Genomic DNA, 21,766 nt, shown 5'->3' with positions numbered 1-21,766 from the left:
AAAAATGCAAAACAATAAATAAAACTGTAACACAGACATAAAAGAGCATCAGATTCAAAACAACAAAAAAATGGAAGAACAAGTAAAATACTCAAGACAGAACAGCAGGAGAAGTTTTTAACAAACATATGTCTGAGCCTGATCAGGAATATTTTGAACGATTTAATAGATTTTAGATAATGGGGAAAAAGTTACGAGACACTGTGAGTAATTGAGTTCTGAGCAAAGGACTGGTTAATTTAAACACATGAAATACCATAGATCTGTGTTACTGTTAGTCTAATACAGAGCTTCAAACCATTGAAAATCCAAAGTAAGTTGCAGCTCAGCTGTTTGATTCACGAGGACATTAAGTAAAGCTCAGTTTTACTAGGCAGTACTCACACTCCAATTGTGTACCCTTTTGACTGATCATAAATAGCTTGATTACAAAATTTCCCATCATTTACTACTGAAGTCTTCTAGTTAATGGACATAAAAAGATAGATTTTGTACAATGTAAGCAAAAGAGGTTTCGTAAGATCTTCTGGAGCTCTTCAAAGCTCATACCAAGTATACTCACCAGTCTAATGCTAACAGGAAAGAGGCAAACCTGTACTGGGATTGATTCATAGCAAATTTCCCTAATCTACAAAGTAAAGAAACAAGATGAAAGAACAGAAAGGTATATATGTATTGCTTTAATTTCTTTTCCTGAGTTCCATGCAATTAACTTATTCTTCTGTATCCCCGATGTGTTCATGAGTGTGTGCACCCAGGCACACTCATATATATAGCTATTAAGATGTTTAAATATAGTATAAAAAACCCAATTTGAACTGTTATAGTAAGTTTCGATTAAAGAAAAAGGTATAAATGGTTATCAAAAAAAGCAGTATGGTTCAAGTTATGTTACACTGTGAAATTTCTATGCCAAAAACTATCAAGGATTTGTTATTAGATTTCTGATACCAGCTGTGAAACAAAATTATGTAACGATTATTGAAGGGAAGAATCCTGTACAGTCATATATACATATACTACCTCTAACCCTTCAACACATTTTGTTCCTGATTCTAGATAATGAAGTAGAAAATAATACAATTTAAAAGATGTTAGTTTCTTTTGTAAGGATTTTCATTTTTAACATATACAAGTGTATTATTTGGGGGGGAGGGTATAATTCACCAAGTAACTGCATGAGTCCTCTTTGACAGGTGGCATCTTTTTTCAAACTGTGCTACCAGTTCCCTGCCATTTAAAGCTGTGGATTGTTACCTTGAGATTGTCATCTGCCAGGAAACATGGGAATTGCCAGACTAGATTGTCATTTTTGTTCAGATCTGCACAGATTCTTGACTTCAGTAACATTCTGATATTCAGTAATGAAATGGAGCATGGAAAAGTACTTCCTCTTAAATTTGCCACATTATAATTTGGTTGAACTTCTCCTTGTTCATGTACTCTGAAAATATACATAAATGATTTTTATACCATTCTTATTTTTACATTTTTATTGTGTAGTGTTGCTCATCTCCTTTTTAGAGCAAGCTGTTGCAATTGCTTCAATCTCTCTCCAAATAAGAGTCTTCTTTGTCCTAGATTTAATTGTCAGTTATCTCTGAAATAATATGCATTGTTCGCTAGTGCAAAACCAAAATGCTTTTTTAAATCAATAATCCACCTGTAAGCATGGTACATATAAACTTATTTGTGCACTTTTTTTTTTTTTAACATGGTGATAAAACACCAACATCAAAATGCCCTTCAATTCTTTTCAATAAGTTTCTATTTCCTTAATATAAATTCTGCTTAAAGACTGCAGGTAAAAGATGCCTCGGAGAGTTCTGCTTAACAGGAATGGACATACTCCTTTAAAGAGTTTAATTAGCAGAAATTCAGCCACTTGAAAATACTAATTAATAAGCTATTCAATTAAATCACACTTAATATAACTTCTTTGTGACAATATTTTCAAAAGCAAGACTAGTAGAGACTCTCAGCATTCACTCAGGTAGAAACAACTCATAACCAGATTCGGATATTTCCAATTTATTTTTATTCAGATTTTAAATCAGGATTTTTTTCTTTTATGTTATGTATAAAACCAAAAGTATCATCTCTCCTCTCTAAACTGTTTAAGCATGAAATTTATAATTTTATGTCCAAATATCCAGAACAATTATTTGAAAATATTCCAGTAAAAAATGCATTTTTCATATAATTGCATTGCACTCAGCTCAGTGGAAACTATTTGTATTTTCTCTGCTGAAGATTAATGTTCTTCACACACTAAATCTGATATTGGAAACTTAGGAACATAAATAATTTTTGCTTTTTTTTCAGAGGTTTGATCCAGATCTTTATCACAGTTTTTGCTCATAGCTATTGCAGGTTATTATGATCCCATTTTTCCCAACCTAAGATGAGAAACACTGTCAATATCAAACGGATATCTTTGTGAGTACTCATACAGCTAAAAACCTATGAAATATCCCAAGAGAGGCTAACGTGTTTCATGTATTATTTTTTAAGTTGAATACTTCTGATATCCCTACATGGCCAGTTCAGATACCTCTTTCTATTATTGCATGGCACTAGTTATAAACTGCTTGTTCATTCATGTCTGCTATTCCAAAGAGTAATTCCTCTGCCAGACAAAGCTGAGTATGGTCCAGGGAATACACCATTCAAGGGGTCACTCCAGTTGTCTTTTGGGACAGAGCTTGGTGCAACTGGAAATACTAGAACACAGCTGTACACAGATATCCCTTTCAAAAGCAATGCATAGGTAGTTTGTCATATTGACAAATGAGAATGCTTTGATACTGGAGTCTCAAGACCAATTTCAGAAGGGCTACTAGTAGTATGTGTGTGCATATGATGAGTGCTATATATTTCAAGGGTCCCAAATATTAGGCAAGATGACTAATTTGTAACAGTATGAAGTACGCTGAAATTCAATTGTCCAAAATTTCACTATATCAAATCTTGTAATGGTTTATTTTAGTTGCATATAGTTTTTTAAAGGTATTGTAAACCAAAAAAGTAACTTAGATGGATAGTCTCTACCTCATGATACATTGTTTTTTTTCTCAAAATGTGTATTTATCTTATTTTTCTTTTCTGTACCTGTTCACATTGCTCTGAATATGTAAGTGAGCATGGTCTAGATTTAGATCTAAAAGGGACTAAAATAATAAACTAGAAATACCATAGTTTTCTTACATGCATGTTTAAAAATTCGTATACATACCTGTCCCACTTGAGTTTAAAGAGTGAGGGAAACCACAAGAAAAATTTAAAGTAGGCAATATCAATGCAATGAAGGAAAAAAATGAAAAATGTAGTGTCTAAGTGGCAATTTAACTGCACAAGTATGTATGGTTCAGAGAGCAAAGAAAAAGACACTGTAAATGAATGCTTTGAAATGTCTAGCATAAGAAATATAGTTTTACTAAAACAGAGATTAAACAAAAAAAATATTCTCCTCCAAAATCCAGGTCTCTCCTTTGTTGTAATTCAACAACAGAAATGATTATTCCTTGATTCCACCAGACATCTCACCTCAAGATACAAGTGCAAAATTAAGAGTTACCATTCTGAAATTCCCATTTGTTTACAGCAGCAATAGAAATAATAGTTTGTCTAACAATTAAAACTTCTCTGCAGTTTTTCTTTTCCTTTCTGTATTTTATATAGGCCAATCAAAAGAGACTGTCATATTCTGGTGTTTATCTATGTATAAATATATAAGTAAGAAGAAGTGTGAGAAAGATTTTTTTTCCCTAAAGGAAAAGAGGATAAAATATATATTTTCTTCTCCTATGGTTAATTGCTCTTACTTGACAGACAAATGTCTTTGCAATAGTAACCTCACTGAGGGTCTCTACTGTTCACTAAAGATAATACAGCTAATTACATTGCATGGTTTCTTACCTAGTTTTATTGAATGATAAAATTTTGCTTTTTTCTTCCTTTGAAATTATTTTCATGCCAAAAAATGGCATAGGAACTTGAGTATCTGAAGTAAAGCCACTGATTAGTATAAGGGAATCTTTAAAAAATGGCCTGAGGGAACTTTAAATGTAGATCTTTATACCAAGTTTGATTTTGGTTCTAAGTACATTGAAACAATCACCACATCTTCTTCTTTGCAAGTAACACAAAGACACTTCTATCTATAGCATTAAAGTCATATGTTATTTGTATAGAAACAAATCCATTCTAGCGTTAAGTGCATTAGAAATGCATTAGTATAATTCTTCTACAAGCAAGAGAACAATAGCAACAAGAAGTACAGCAAGAAACCCTTCAAGACATATGAAGGAAACAAGTGATAATTGTAGTATTATAGTAACTGATACACTGAGTTTGACAGATGTAACACAAGAAATGGTCTAGGGTTTGCAATACAATTCCTTCACATGCAATATAACGCTTGGAATGTTTATTTAAATCAGACAAAGACATAGAACAACACTAGAGAGTTGAAAATGCATGCAGAAAGACAATGACAGTCACTAATTTTACCATATGACAGCATAATTCTACATCAAGTGAAAGCAATAGGAAGGTGACTATAAGTTTCAGTAGATACAGTCAAATCTGACATTTCACATCAGACATTCTTCTAAAGTGTTACCTAAATGGAATGACAAAGAGGTAAAGACCAAACCATTAGTTAGGAGAGCTGTATGGTTAACAGCACCAGCCACACTTTTCTGCCTTTACCAAATCCCACTTGACTTCAGTTAAAGCTTTATCTGCAGAAAATTCCTGTACAGCTGCTGAGGGTAGCAGCTAAACCCCAAAAATGCCTGAAAGGTACCTTCACATAGTGCATGGACTGAGAAAGACCATTGGAGACTACCTGAAGTTTTGGAATGGGTGTAGAGTTGCCGATATCACAGAGATTACTCCATCCACGCTGTTCTGGATGTATTCAAGCCCTAGTCCAAAGTCTGAGCACTGTATCTGCCACATGCGGTAGTTGATCAGCTTCCCAGGTGGATGAAATCCAGACAGAAGCACCCTGCTTGCTGTGCTAAGTCTGTGTAGGTATGGCTATATGAGTCATAACAGGATTGTTTCATTTAGACTGTAGTGATTCTGAACGTTTTTTATTTTTTTTGGCACAGCTGTATTCTCCAGGCAGCTGGGAAGAGGCTGTTATAATTAAAGGGCAAAGATTATTTCAGAGCCTAAGACAATCTAAAATAAAAGAGAATCCTAAAACCTATATCGTATTTCTATTCCTTCTGCAATATGTATTTCTTACTATACCTTTTAGAGTTATACAAAAGAATTTCAACTTCAATTTCTGAATTGTTATGGTAAGAAATATATCATAGTATTGTTTATTTTCATTCTACTGTTGCCTCAGTGCCTAAGCTTATTTTGTCTTATGCTAGGTACTTTTGTTAATGTTTCATTGTTTTCCACTGGCTTTCCCTACCTGAAGAATTTGCAGAAACCAAAGATATCAAGAGCTAACTGAACTTAAGAAAAGGCAGTTTACCCACCGAAGGAGGATCTCATAGCACAAACAAGTTGTATGATAACATATAGACAGTGTCTCCACACAAATTTCACAGACAATAATAGATGCATGTGTCAAATAAATGTAATTAATTTTATATATTTTATATACTGTCATATTTAAATTCCTGTGTAACACAAATATTAGGAAGATGTACAGTTTCTATATTCAAGATTAGAGGAATACTGAAAGCAGAGAATAGAATGAAATAAACCAGTTTGCAGAAAAGTATTGAGACTTCTTAAAGAGACTTAAGAAGAAAGCTAAAAATTGATACTTGAGCATTCATAGGTGTTGATAATTAGTGAATTGGTTCTTAAAGTTTTATAAGGGCTAATCTGAAAGATGTATGTTTTAAATTATTATAAACTACAGACTGGCTAGTTTTAAGAAGAAAATATGCAACATTTCTTCCAGCTTCCTGTTGGCAAAGGTCACCTAAACTGACCAGTATATACTCTAAAGATACAGACACATGTTCCTGGTTAATCAACCATGCTTCATGTCTGACTTATTAGCCAAGGCCTTCTTCAGAAATTGTGTCTAAACCTTGAAGGTAGAGTCTTTCTGGTATGCTGAACTATTCAACTTGTTTAAAAAGGAAAAAAAAAAAAAAAGGAGAAAAATTATCTCTACTATAGTGGATCACTCAGGGTTTTAAAGCTGGAATTTATGGGATACATCATGAACACGTAATTAGATAGCAGCATAAAAGGGCATACAGAAAATCAGTTTTTGCTTCATGGAAAGGACTGACACATGAGAACTGGGCACTAGGTGGCATCTGAAACATTCAGAGCTGTTGTATGACCTGTCAGAGTAACAAAAATTTTCTTCTGTACATATCAGTGGTAACATAAAATTCCTCTTTTTTTTTTTTTAATATATATCTATTACATGTGGTTTGTATATGTATGTGTTGGAGTATATATGTTTATATAGAGAATTGTTACTAGGAGACACTGTAGTACCTTGTTAGAAGTACAATTTTTTGATGCAATTGAATCACTTCATTGACTGCCATTTTCTATTTCTAAAAGGACATAATGTCTCTTACAGTGAAATTTCACCTGTTTTCCACCATTATTGCTGGTGTGAAGGATTCTGTAACAACATTGTTTACAGAAACCATCTTTCCAAAGTTAGAGCTATTTCTCTATACTGACTTGCTAAACGTTTCTGGTTTTAGTCATTTTTACAAAAGAAATGTGTGCCTTAATTCTCCTATTTAGTTTTCATTTTGAAAGTTTTATGGCTTAGAATTTTCATTTAGAAGGCTGAATCTCCCCAAAATCTTTATCACAGTTGTTTTTTCCAACACCACTATTTGCTGATAGAATAAATATCCTTACTGTATTTGATGGCAGATGGTCATAATCAGCGTTCTGATGTTGGATGGCATGAGGACATTACCAAACTCTTCAGAGGTGTTTTCTTTTTTATATTCCATAATAAATCTCAACTGGTAGATTGACACTGCTTTCCAATAGGTAGGATATGTAGTGGTTAGGCAGTGCCTTTGTTTAGTCAAGGCTCAATTGCTGTAGCTACTTTTTTGAATGTTCTTATAATATCCTTTCAACAGAATATCTTCCTTAGGAAAACAAAACAAAACAAAACAAAACAAAACAAACTATCCTTTTATGTGTCTCAAGGTTTTAGCACATCAGGTGAAATTTAAAATCCCTATTCCAACTTTCATTTTAAAGTATTTGCATGAATGTTTCATGAGGCACTAACACATCTTTCAAACTGTATATGGATATGATACAGTTCATTCAGTTAACCATGTTTTATTATATTGCATAGCTGTCATTAGTATGTATTCATGCTGTCAAGACTGTAAATTTGAGGTAATGTATAAATAAGTGTAAAATAAAGATATTGCTTTCTGAAATACGAGTCTTATTGTGAATCAAAATATTTTTATTAAAATGCTGAAATAAAATCTCCATATCAGGATGGAAGTGTAATCCCTTCTATTTACATCAAACTGTACTCAAGCATCCTGCATTCGGAATACAACTGAAAACACTGCTGATATGTTAAACAAGAGAAAGTTTATAATTAAAAGTGTACAACTAATCCTATTAAAACTGGTTTAGTTTGTTCATTTTTCTTAGTGTTTATGATATGATTCAAAAACCCATCAAAATTCAGGTCTTGCATAATAAAGCACTATTCTCAGAATATTTTTTTAACTAAATTGTAGTTTTAAGGTCTGAAGCAGATGGCTACCTAATAAAGTTCTTTTTATTGAAAAAGGTCTCTTTGGTTAATGTTCATCTTGTGTATAATCTGAGTTTTTCATTAAAAATGTCCAGACATGAGAACATTTAAAAGTACTAGGTCAAGTATATATGCATGATTCCGCTTTTAATGGTACTTAACCTGATAATTTCACAGTGCTGAATTACATTATGGTCTAATGATTCTACTGAATAAGGGGAAATAATACAACATTACTGACATGATTCATTAACAAGGAAAGACAGTGTGATCAAATTAGTGGATAAGAATGTGAATAAACATCTGCAACTGGCCATTCACCAAAAGCAAGCACAAAACTTTATAATAACATATTGCATGAAACTTTGGATTTTAACTCAGTGCTGAGCTTTGTACCAACAATATATGACAAAAAGCCTTTGACATGGTCCCCCACAACATTCTTCTCTCTAAACTGGAGAGGTATGGATTTGATGCGTGAACTGTTCAGTGGGTGGGGAACTGGCTGTATGGTTACAACCAGAGAGTAGCAGTCAATGGGACCATGTCTGGATGAACAATGGTGACAAGTGTTTTCTCTCAGGGGTCTGTGCTGGCACCACTGCTGTTTAATATCTTCATCAATGACATAAACAGCAGGATTGAGTGCACCCTGAGGGACCTGGATGAGCTTAAGAAGTGCACAGTCCTGCACCTGGGTCGGTGCAACCCCCCATATCGATACAGACTGGGCATGGAGGGAATGAGAGCAGCCCTGTGGAGAAGGACTTGGGTGTACTGGTGGATGGAAGATTGGACATGAGCCAGCAATGTGTACTTGCAGCCCAGAAGGCCAATTATATCTTGGGCTGCATCAAAAGGCGAATGGCCAGCAGGTCAAGGGAGATGATTCTGCCCCTCTGCTCTGGTAAGACCCCACCTGGAGTACTGCATCGAGCTCTGGAGCCCTCAGTACAGGAAAGACATGGACCTGTTGGAGATGGTCCAGAGGAGGGCCACCAAAATCATCAGTGGGCTGGAGCACCTCTTCAATGAGGAAAGGCTGAGAGAGTTGGGCTCATTCAGCCTGGAGAAGAGAAGGCTCCAGAGAGACTTTGTGGCAGGTTTTCAGTGCATAAAATGGGCCTGTAAGAAAGATGGGGACAGACGATGTAGCAGTGTCTGTTACTATAGGACAAGGGGTAATGGTTTTAAACTAAAGGAAGGGAGACTCAGGTTAAACATGAGGAAGACACTGTTTACAGTGAGGGTGATGAAACACTGGAACAGGTTGCCCAGAGAGGTGATAGATGTCCCATGCCTGGAAACATTCAAGGCCAGGCTGGACGGGGCTCTGATTAACCTGATTGTTGAAGATGTCCCTGCTCATTGCAGGGGGATTGGACTAGATAACCTTTGAAGGTCCCTTCCAAGCCAAACTACTTTATGATTCTATATTGTACCTTCTAAAACTGTCAGCTTTCCACCAAAGGGAAGGAGAACCACATTCTACTCCAAACAGAAAAGCATTGTCTGCTTTTCCTGTCTACTCCACCTTTCCTTTTCACTTTAAGAAAGAATTCCCAGATGTCCTTCAGTTTGGAATCAGTTATCTTTAACTGTTATTTTATTTCAGCATTATGCTATCATCTTCCTTTTGCAAGAGTTAACATTAGTGTTGGTATTCAGCATTCTGTTATCACTTTCATTGCATGGGCTTGTGCATTTCTTAGAGAAAGTCTCAAGCCTCAAAATTTGTATGCTTTGCCTTCTGCTGGAGGCAAGTTCCTGGCAGATTTGGGAAAACATTTTCAGAATTCTCAAGCATGGAAGAATGAAAGTAGTGTATTTTCCGATGAAACATATGATTTCCTTAGGCAGGAAATATTTAAAATATCTAAAAAAAGAAAGAGCTTTCAACCTGAATATGTACCAAAATTTTTCTATAGGAGAGTTATAACTCTGCATAGGGTGAATTTCTTTATATAAGCTATATTTTGTGGTGCTTGGTGAAAAGTGCTTAATTGTAATTTTTTTCTTTCTAATAGTGAAATATTTATCAATATAGACAAGCACATGATTCAGTACACTTGCTTCTGGGTTATGGGCTATTACAGGTATCTTTCTTTTTTTTTCCCCCAACAAGTTTTGTTATCAGAAAGGGATATTTGTAGTTTCTAGTCTAAGTCCTGCAGAAGCAGAGATCAAAATGTTGTTAATCCTACATCAAAATATTGCGTTTGAGACATAAGCAGTAAAAGACATTTAATCTTATTTTTGAGATACAGTGATAGAGAGCATCTGCAAAATAATTCATGTGACACATACATATTAACTTTCTTCCTTCAAAGTCGCTTTTTTTAACCACTATAATCTTGAACTCATATAGTCAGCTTTCTGCCAAATCATGTCAGCAGTTGGAATAAGAGATACTTCTATCCCCATCCCTTCAGAATACCTGCTGTGGGTCTTTCCTCTCTTGATTGACCTATTAATGAGTAGAAATGGTCATAATTTGAGGGGAGAGAAAAATTTATAATTAAATAACTCAAGATTTAAATTAATTTCTTAGAAAACATCTGTGTAGGCTGCTAGTTTTTTGCAGTCTCTTCATGACGGGCTAATACTGAAACAGCCATTCCGATGACATCTCTGGCATACTTACTGGTATTTCTGTGTTAAGAAACTACTTGAACAACACCTCTCTTGTTTCAGCCTTTAAATACTCTCAATATTCTCTGCTTTTATTGAGAAAAAGAAAAATATTCTAGGAAAAGATCAGTTTAACAACCTGCTGAAATCCTGCACAAATCACTGTTTGACAGAGATTATGAAGGGTTCATTGTAGTGCTATCTCTCTGAAAGATTGTATGTCTTATAGAGATCTTTGCAAAACTTCTTTAAAGAGTGACAGGTTTAAATGTTAGAAGAGCTAAACAGTGTCAAAGAAATATATGTTATGCAAGTAGGCTGTTAGTACAGTGGGAAATGGTAAGGAATATGCAGAAATGTATCCTCAGGTCTGTATTTGACATGTTCAATCATGTGATACAGAATCCTACTTTAAAACATAAGGAGAAAAAAAATTATCAAATTGTGGATAAAAGATATTTTCAGCATTAGTTTTCTATTTTTGGTGGAGGGGCACTAATGAACTGTTGAACATTTCAGTTTGATTTACCCTATATTTTCCACTGGAAAATACAGGTGAACAAGAAAAATGGGGGGAAAGATCAATTTGTTACCTTGTTTTTGAACAAGTTTAGAAAGATGTGTTTTAATTCAGGGAAAAAGTCTGTTTTCATCAGACATGTTTGTTACAATTGGAGCACATTTGCAATTAATGTTGACTTGATTGTAAGATGTTTAATGTTTAATATTTGGGCTAAATATAAATAGAATGCTGTGAGGAAAAAAAAAAGATGGAGTGTGAGGCAAGAAAATTTATGAATTTTCAGACTTCTAATTTTGGGTCTCAGCACGTTGAATTTAGGTGTGCTAATTTTGTCAGTGAACTTTCTAGATGGAAATGATGGTTCCACTAACTATAGCAGATTAGTATATGAGCATCTGGAAATCCTGAAAAACTTGTCTTGTTTATTAAATTATATCTAATCAAATATTTGCTAACAGACATATGACACTACCTAGACAGGACTACAGTGTTCATGTGATTTCTCTAGAGCCTACCTTGTTTCAAGGAAAATCAAGCAAGTCTTCATTATGAAATATTTTCTTTCCTCTACATATTATTTAATGTTTAGAAAAATAAAAATTGAGTTATTAACTCTTAGCTATGTTGTGTTTTCATGAGCTAAAACTTTTGACTATATTCTTATCTCTCTCTGCAGTAGTTTCTTCCATTTTAAATCTCTCATTTATTTAAGTGCTGTAATGTTCTGCTTTCTTTTACATTAGTAAACTTGTGTTAATATGCTGAGATATAAGAAACAAATGTATTATCTCTTAGCTGGAATCAGTATGTGTATTTCTACTTTCCTATGTTATTTTTACAAAAGGACTTAAATATAAAGTCTACAGATATGATACGGTTTATTATTAGGTCCTATATCGTTCTATATTGATTTACAGAGATTGTATTTAGATATTAATTTTAAACTTCAAGATAAGAGAAAATGTCTCAGATACAGTTAGTTTTCTTGGAACAGACAAGTGAAATATAGTTTTGATTATATAAAGCCAAATCTTAGTATAATAGTTTGTCTTTGAAAAGTATATTCGTTTCTCTGCTTTCTACTTCAGTCTTAACTGAGATCACTGTGGTGATGGTGGTAAAAATGGAAAAGAATCCACAGAACCCTTCAAGAATTTGACTGTCTAATCCACTGTGTGAAATTCTTCTTACTCTTCAAACATAAGTGCTGTTTTCAGCATTACTGTCATTTGACTCATAACCGGAACTTGAATTCCAAGTATCAGCAGTGTTCAAAAATGCCAGTTATTTTTTAAAAGTACAACTATTTTCAATTTGTATATGTTGGAGTACCAAATGACACTGAAGAGGTCTTTTTCAGCTCAGAATTGGACTAAAAGGCAAGTTTTTAACAAGAGGTTAGAAATGGATGTCAAGGCAATCCAGATATCAAGAAAGCAAACTGTATCACTTCAATTCCTAGTAAAATCTTTTCCTAAATGCCACTCACTCCTGATTGATAACAGATCCATTCTATAAATTTTAGTCCTGGCTAATACTGGGTAAATTTGAAAGAACTGTTGATAATTACATAATCTTCACTTGACTAGGTAATTAATACCTTTTTCATATTTCTGCAACCTAAAATTCTTTAATTCATTGAATCCTGATTGCTTCCAGTTTAAGAAATAATGTTCAACATTAATATTAACGTTTAAACATCTCCCTGCCCTTAACAACTGGAATATGCATACATGGTGTGTGGAGTATGTGGCAAACATGCTTCACAACACAAAATTTCCTTTTGAACATTAACCAGCTAGAAGGTTTTTCAAACATATAATCTGTAAAAATGACAATTAAAAATATCTGTTTTATGAAACAAATCCATACATTTGTATGTTCCTATCATCACTTTCTCATAGTATTCTTTTTGATTATTTTCTGCTGTGGAAACCACACAGTCTAGTATCAGGTCATTTTAGATTGTTTTAAATTATCTGAGTCAACAGTTTCCAAGATACAGAGTAGAGCATAGTGACACAATTACCAACATGTCTAGAGTGCGCACACAGTGGATTTTTTTCTAAAAGACCTTTGATATCTTAATTTCTCAAGGAGGATTCTGCTTATTTAATAGCTGATTATGGTCTCTATTGCTAATTGTACAAGTAGGTGACAAACATTACCCGCTTTCCTTTGAAACAATGGCACAGATATTTTTGTATCTAATAATTTTACATGTGATAACTAAATCTACTGAAGAAAAAGTACATTTTTCTTGAAGTTACAAACTTTACACAACGAATTTCATAAACTTTAAGAAAAGAAAAAAAGAGAATTATGAAATTATAAATTATTTTTAAGTTACATAAAGCACAAAGAAGTTGTGTTTGACAGGGAAAAACGTAATTCTCAAAGAACAAACAAACGAACAAAAATCAAAATAAGCTTATTCCATTCCTCATTTTACCAGTCATCTTCCAGCTTCTGTAAGTGGCAAGAATGAGTTTCTACAACTACATCCTCCTATACTCCAGAAGTACTATCTCACATTCAACAGGTATGGTCCTTGCACTCTGTCATGGCTACTCTGGAAAGATGTGTCCTTCACTTCGTGTCAGCAGCAGAATCCCTGGGACCAGAGGAGATACAGGTCCCCTCATCTCGGTTCCAGATCTGGTCTAACTTAGCTTGGGGAAGCTATAAGAAGCCTATATCATAAAAGCACAGAGGTTTCATTCCAATAGTTTGAAAAGGTACAGTCCTTGCCTGGTAACAGTAGGAAATCTGGAGGTAACCTGGGCCTTTTCATCACCACAGTCTCTGAAAGCTTAAAGCATTTCCCTGTTTCCTACACATTATCACTAAGCCTGATCTATCTACAGCATTTTAGTATGACAGTCATAGTAAAGACAAGGTAACAAAAGGCAGAAACACTAATTTGTCAAATTTTCAAGACTATCTCCGAAAGTGTATAAAGTGTTTAAAATGTTTCAAATCTTTCAGACAGGAAGAAAAGCTTCCTTATATTTTTTTTTTTAAACTCTGGAAACTGGAAAAAAAAATATTTTTAAAGTTAAAGTTTAACATTATGAACAGTGGACAGTGTCAGACACCTTTTTAAATATGTCTAAATAATTATAGGTAATCTACTGTGCAATACGTTGAAGAAAAGCTATTCCTCAAGTTAACTATTATATACAAATGCTACAAAAAACCTTTATTTTTTAAATCACCTGTAGACATAATGCTGAAGAAGCATTCCAGGAAGTGAAAAGACATGATGCAATCATGGCACACCATGGCAAGTAAATTTAATTTATTAATTCAACATATCATGTGCATGTAATGTGCTCAGATAACAGTCTGTATAGTTTATTAAGTTCATCAGTATATGCTTCATGCACTGATATATTAATATCTCATTTTTTTTCATTACATAAAGTATTTATTATCTATTACTTTACCCATTCCTTAAAGATCTTATTCTTTTGATTAAAATCAAACTATGTCGAGTTGATTTTCATTTAAAGAAATTTTACCTGGTAAAATTAATTAGCTTTATTTTGATAAATGTCCTTCTGTATTTGTGCTAATAATTACGTATTCCTGGAGTTCAGATTTAGATTTTATTCAATTGAGAGTTTACTTGGGGTTTAGCCTCAGCCTGCCTTTGACTTTGAATAACATTGCTTTCAAAACATGTATTTTTGGTCAAAATCTCTTGTTTTGTCTTTCTGGAAATAACATGTAATTGTTCCTTTGAAAAAACTTTATACTGCATGGTGCAGTACGTATGTAGTGTTTTGAATTAAGTAATTAGCTAAATGATTTTTCACAAAGTTGATATATACCATTTTTTCCAGAATTGTCTGTTTCGAAAATGTTTTAACTCAGAGTAATGTCCTGAAATCACTGATAAAACACTGTATTTAAAATGAAGTACATTGTCAGAGCACTGTATCTTACATTAGAAAATGAATATATTTTATTTCAAAATAGGTCAGCAGAAGGAATCACTCATACTGTAATTGGCCAGGATATTGGATTTTATATTGGTATCAGCACGAAGGTATTGGGAAATCTTTAAAGGTTTCTTTGGAATCTGTTTTCTATTTCTCTTTTTCTTACAACAGGTTGTCATTTCTAGATTATAACAATAATTTAGCAGTGCCATAATTCAGTGCTATCTCTAAGGAAAAATTACTACTGAGGAGAATTATGTCAAACAAATTTTTCAGCAGCAAACTGGGAGACTATAGAGATTTTGCATATAAATTGAGACATACAAAGGCTTGATGTTAGCTCTTTCCCTGTCATCAGACCACTTCATTCACTGCAACTTGCTGTCCATCCTCCTACCTCAAACATGAAGGTGTCTGCAGGCAACAGGAAGAGATCGTGAAGTCACAGTGTATTTTTTCTGTGGGGCTATATCCACTATAATATGCAAATAATTCCATGTTCTAAGTGTGTTTAATAGGACGTAAAATGGAATCATAGCAGAAGAAGAGCTTGTTGCAGGAGCAGCGCAACTTAATCTCTTCAGGATATTATTATAGTCTGTCTGTCTTTCTATCTTTTGATTTGATGTTAATTATAGTCCTTGTTTTTAATTAGCAGTTATTTCTACTAGGCAGAAAGTCCCTAAAACAAGAACTTCAGTTTTTTCCTTCATTTTCTGCAATTCCAGAAACTTGCAATATTAGTGATTGTGCAGATCTTTATATATATCAAGACGCTGATTGCAATATGCTGCATAATACTCATATTATTCATAATGTTAAACAATAAAGTGAAGATCTCATCAATGCTGACGTAAATTTGATATAATGTAGATCTAATTATTTCAAATTGGGGCAACTGCTCCTGGCTGTCAGTTAAATTAATATCAACATCATCCCATTCATTTACTTCTTTCTGATTTTACTTTGCTTCTTTTTATATGTCTGCCAGAACAGACATCACTTGAATAAGTTGAGAAATCAGAGTCTAAGGTTAGAAGTGTCGTGTCACAAAAATCCTAAAACTTGGGTTTTTAAACCTCAGATCAACAGAGTTAGATATATTTTAAGACACCATCTGGTAGCTTTATACATTAACAACTCAAATTATGAAATTAAACGGATTATTTATTAAACAATTATGGTTTTCTGAAAGCATTATTCATTGACTAGTAGTGGTGATTTGCGTGAAGTAAAGATTGTTAAGCATCATTCAACTGATTTGTGACATTACACCCGCAATTGTTTGTTCTTTTATGTGTAATGGATTTAATGTGAAACTAAACAGACAAAGCAAAGCTTTCTAATAATCTAGAAATTTATTAACTAATTTAAATATTAATCAGAAAGTGCTTTCAAATATACTGTGCTACCATATGCTTTTTTTTTTTTTTTTTTTAAGGGCTCTTTTTCTCAGCTGGACATGTACCTGCTCTGTTTTTCCAGGATAAAGATACACCTTTCCAAACTGCTTAAGGACTGTTCTTGGATCATGAAATTTGTTCTTAAAAGCCCTGTGTCTTAAGATAAATGATACTTTATCTTGTATCAAAGACTGTGTGCTTTGAAATAACATTTTTTTCCAATGCTACCAAACCACCCTAAAAGCATTTTCCTTTTTTCTGCCATCAATTTGCAATTGTTAACTGTCTTCAAAATGGCTTTGAGGATAGTCAAATGATGAACTAGGAGCTGAAAAACTGCCAAATCCTGTGTTGCCTCATCTAAATTTTCAACTCCCATCTTCCAAGGTAAAAATCTAAACATATACATTCTGTGTCTTAGTTCCATGTATTATACAGTGGAAAAGCTAAATGACAAAGAAAGATAGTTCATAGTTATGGATGCTGAGCACAGGAACATACAGAACTAGATAGCTGGTAAAACTATGTGCAAGGTGTACCCTTTATACATATGTCACCTGAGAGGTTGAGGCTACCTATATAATATGCTAGTAAAGACATAGGTTTGCAAGCCCTGACAGTCAGTGGCAAGGAATGACGAAAAATCTTATGTTCTTATGTCCTAATATTTTTCCTAAACCATGTTGGCCTTTATCCATACATGAAATCACCCACATCGTGCCCAGGAATTGTGTCAAGGCAATAATTTATACAAGTACAAAACGTGTCAGGGGATACATATTCTGACAACTAAATGGCAGAGACGATCCTCTGTGAGGGTTTGCACACATTTTATGGACATATTCGCTTTACTGGTATCCACAGAACTGAAGTGATTCAGTCAGTGACGAATAAATACCTTTTCATCTGTGTTATGTGTTGAAGAGGACCATGGCTGAAAACGCTGTGGTGAAACTAGTTCAGCCAGGAGATGACACATTCAGAGCAGGGGGAACTGGGATCTACATATCAATGATGAGCTAACGAGCCACAGATCAGGCCGGCTGACCAATACAGGAGGTGGAGGATATGCTGGAGGGCACATAGCCCCATCTTCTGATATGCCCAGCTCGGCAAACAAAGGGGCAAAGGTGAGACCCCTCAAGGTGGCCCGGGACTTGTGGAGACTTGTTGATCTTTCGCAATCACCACTTTCCCCCCTAGACTTTCCTCTACTTTGGGAGCTATAAAAAAGCTCACCAAAACCAGCACAGGCAGGGAATACTAGCTCAGCCTCACCAAGGGACTAGAGCGTACTATCAGCAAGTTTGCTGAAGACACCAAGCTGAGAGGAGTGGCTGACAGACCAAAAGGCTGTGCTGCCATCCAGCGAGACCTGGACAGGCTAGAGAGCTGGGAGGGGAAAAATTTGATGAAATATAACAAGGGCAAATGTAGAGTATTGCATCTGGGCAGGAACAACCCCAGGTTCCAGTATAAGTTGGGGAATGATCCATTAGAGAGCAGTGTAGGGGAAAGGGACCTGGGGATCCTGATGGACAGCAGGATGACCATGAGCCAGCACTGTGCCCTTGTGGCCAGGAAGGCCAATGGCATCCTCGGGTGTATTAGAAGGGGGGTGGTCAGTAGGTTGAGAGAGGTTCTCCTTCCTCTCTACTCTGCCCTGGTGAGACCACACCTGGAATATTGTGTCCAGTTCTGGGCTCCTCAGTTCAAGAAGGACAGTGAACTGCTGGAAAGAGTCCAGCACAGGGGAACAAAGATGATTAAGGGAGTGGAGTACCTCTCGTATGGGGAAAGGCTGAGGGAGCTGGGTCTCTTTAGCCTGGAGAAGAGGAGACTGAGGGTGGAGCCAGCCTCTTCTCGGTGACAAACAATGGTAGGACAAGGGGTAATGGGTTTAAGCTGGAACATAAGAGGTTCCACTTAAACTTGAGAAGAAACAACTTCTCAGTGAGGGTAACAGAACACTGGAACAGGCTGCCCAGGGAGGTTGTGGAGTCTCCTACTCTGGAGGCATTCAAAACCCGCCTGGACACATTCCTGTGTAGTCTCATCTAGGTGTTCCTGCTCCGGCAGGTGGATTGGACTAGATGATCTTTCGAGGTCCCTTCCAATCCCTAGCATTCTATGATGATTCTATGATTCTAAGGGAATACCAGCTTGGTCTCACCAAGGGAATACCAGCTCGGCCTCACCAAGGGAATCCAGCACCCTGAGGTGCTGTAAGAGACTGGATCCCTCACTCTTTTCTTTTGTACTTTCTCTAAGCTGTTTCCTTCTCTCCTTTTTTCTGTACCCCCATTTCTTTCTCTCTCCTTCCATGTATATATACATATTTCTCTCTCCCTTATATCTTAGTTTTCCTTCCCTCTCTACCACTCTCTTTTTCTCTTTCCCTTTTAAACACATAAGGATAACATCATCTTCAAGCTCTGCTGTTGGATTCTGGTTAAATTTCATGTTACAGCTGCTGATGGTTGCCAATACATCGTTCGTAGTAGAACTTTCGCTGTTAATGCGTTGATAAGTTCTGTTATACTTTTGCCAAGTCACCATTCACTGTAACCAATATTCCAACATGTACTTTTAGTAAAACAAAGAATTGAATTGGACCCCAGGGGTGATTGTCTGTCATTCACTTCACTTAACTGCACGGAATTAACCCAGAGTTAACTCACACCTGGTCTCATCTGTTGAGTCGGTGCGTGTCGCGTTTAGAGTTAACTCATCCCTCATCCCATCTGTTGGGATGGGACAATCTGTTCTAATCAGGATCCTTGTTAATTAAAAACCCTAGAACTATTCTCACAAAGCTCAATCCGAGATCACTGTTTCATCTTTCATTTTGCTGTAGTTGCAAGAAGATGATGTGATGTGAATGGAGGAAAGGCATTCTCAGAGAGAGGACTTTATGTAGGAGACTTTGGAAATTAGTGTTAATAGCAGTATAAACAGAGGTCTGGCCCCTATTCTAAACATTTGAAATCGAATTTCCAGAATAATAAAAATTTTTTTGAGAAGCATTCCATACGGAGGGAAGAGATACTTGTGTTTATTTGTATTGACACGGTTTTGATAGAATATAAAATCTGGGTGGCAGCAAGACTACTGCAAGGGCTGATGAAAGACATGGGGGTAGGACTTTGTCTTTCTAGTGTAAATGACTAACAGAGATGAGATAAATTTCTTTCGTAAAGCAATCCTCTTTCTCCTACAACTAAAAAAGGAAGCTTACAGTGTCTAGGTCATGTAGATGTATACAGTGTAGAGGTCTAAAGTTAGCTGATGTGAGTCCCAGATGATGTATTGTATAGACATACTGTTAAAGATTTATCTGATTTGGTAGTATCTAAGTAGACTATTTAAGTGCCTACATTATTTTATAGGCAACTAAAAAAGGAAAAATGTGGGGTTGGGCATTTTATTTCTCAGCTTAAAAAACCATAAAATTTTCTAACTTAGCATTTACCTTTTTTTTTTTTTAAGTAAATTAAAATATATGTCTGTTTTCCAATTAAAAAAGACATGACAAAAAAGCAGTCGTACCAACCCAAACTACAAGACTAAGATTTCCTTTAATCCTATACCCCTTCACATATAAATTTAGAACTGTAAAGGCATGAGAGTAACCAGAATTATTTCAGAACCAGCTTCCTGTTGACCAAAAACTAAAAATAAACTTTAACAGGGCTGCTAACTAACAAGTTTCCCCATGACCAGTTTCTCAAACAACAACTAATTTAAAATTAATGAAGCTACTCATTCTTTTTTTGTTCCATGTGCCATCCTATACACCCTTTGAACTTTCACAAAGTATCAGAGAGAGGAGAAACACTGAAAAATGCCTTGGGTTTGGAAAAAAGCACAAAGTAGTAGACATTAATAAACAGTACATACAATTTGCTGGAGAAGTTTAAACCATTTGTAATGGTTTAAACTACAGATAACCCAAACTGAGTTTCCATAATTTAAAAGTTCAGGAACTCTTAGGAGAAATCTCTGCTGTCAATTTCTATTTCTTTCATTGTAAAAATTTTGGTTCAGTTATACTTCCTGATCTCAACTGTGCCAGTATGACCTGAGTTAGAGAGATGACAAACAAGTCACTTGAGGAACATTACTAACCCCCAAGAACTCATTAGAAAAGTTGACAAATATAATCCTTTATCACAGCCAAAGATGAACATGCCATGTGCCATTTAATTAAAGTTAGTTCCCAGCTTGTGATTCATAAAGCTGATAGTGCTGCTCAACAGACAAACACTGCACAACGGCTGAAATAACTACTCCTACTCCACAGAAGTAGGTCATATCCATCACTTATTATTGTTTTGCTAGATTAAGCGTTTAAATATTGCCTTCCTGAAAAACACAATATATTATAGCAAATAAAATACAACACCAGGAAGAAAAAACAGACTTTCCAGGACAACAGATAGATTATAATAACTGCAGATATCTATAGTGTAGATATATATGAACTACTCATCTGCTTTCCAGTTATAATTAGTTGAAAGTACCACCTTTACAGAATAATTAATCAGCTTAATGAATGACATCAGCTTTAGAATGAGGCTGTCTAAACCATGTTGGATGAATCATGCTGTATTTCCTTTCATCTACATTAAAAGAAAAGTAATTAGCTCATCTTCAGACATCAATATTGTAAACAACTGTGATTAAAGCAGATGAACCCTACCGATAATCAATTCTGTGATAATAGACCTTAACATAATTTACCTAAACTAAAATATAAGAATTCTTGCCTATATTATTCTGTTTTCTATTTCCACAAGTAAAACTTTTAATTGACACATTAACTTTTTCTGCATACAATGTAGGTTTTAAATTGTTCAAAGATGAAATCAAAGAAACTCCTCTAGCTACACACACAGCAGAACAGATTAGAAATATTCCTCTCATAATGATTCCATCTATGAGAATAACTACTAGAGATACTGCAGATAAGATTTTCTGTTTAATCTGCATTAAATTGAAAGTGGCTGTACTATGTCCTATGTCATTAAATATATTGCCTCAGTCGTCTTCTGATATGCCTGACAGAAGTTAATTTTATTGCTTTGCCATGTATCAACAGGAGTTTTGACCGCTATAATTTTAGACAGAGTGGTAAAAGTTGGACATCTAGAAGTAAGAATGTATCTAGTATATTTATAAACACCAGAAGGAATGTGCAGAAACATTAAAAGAGTAGGGACTTCGGAGGCCAAAATAAATAGAGCTCCTTGGGATCATTGCTTTTTAATAAAACTTGAGTAAAACTTTCAGTTTCAGTGCACAAGGAAATGATTCAATCACTATGAAAAAATTAAAAAAAAAAAAGAAATAATACTAATAATAAAACTAACAATGAGAACATTCATGGAAAGGTGCAAAATGCAATATACAATATTATAACATTCTCCTATTTCTTTATATTTATTGAAAAATAAAAAAAAAAAAAATGAAGCTCAAGTCAGGAAAAAGCAAGAAATGAGGCCTGACTCAT

General features: G+C 34.8%; 1 protein-coding gene across 5 annotated transcripts in view; it reads right to left on the bottom strand.

The window, feature by feature from the left end:
- Positions 1-21,766, bottom strand: part of CSMD3 (CUB and Sushi multiple domains 3) — a 637,009-nt gene that overhangs the window by 485,290 nt on the left and 129,953 nt on the right. The gene's annotated exons all lie outside the window — the stretch shown is intronic.

Source organism: Patagioenas fasciata, chromosome 2, assembly GCF_037038585.1.
Source record: "Patagioenas fasciata isolate bPatFas1 chromosome 2, bPatFas1.hap1, whole genome shotgun sequence".
NCBI classification, from domain to species: domain Eukaryota; kingdom Metazoa; phylum Chordata; class Aves; order Columbiformes; family Columbidae; genus Patagioenas; species Patagioenas fasciata.
This window is presented reverse-complemented; position numbering and strand designations above follow the sequence as displayed.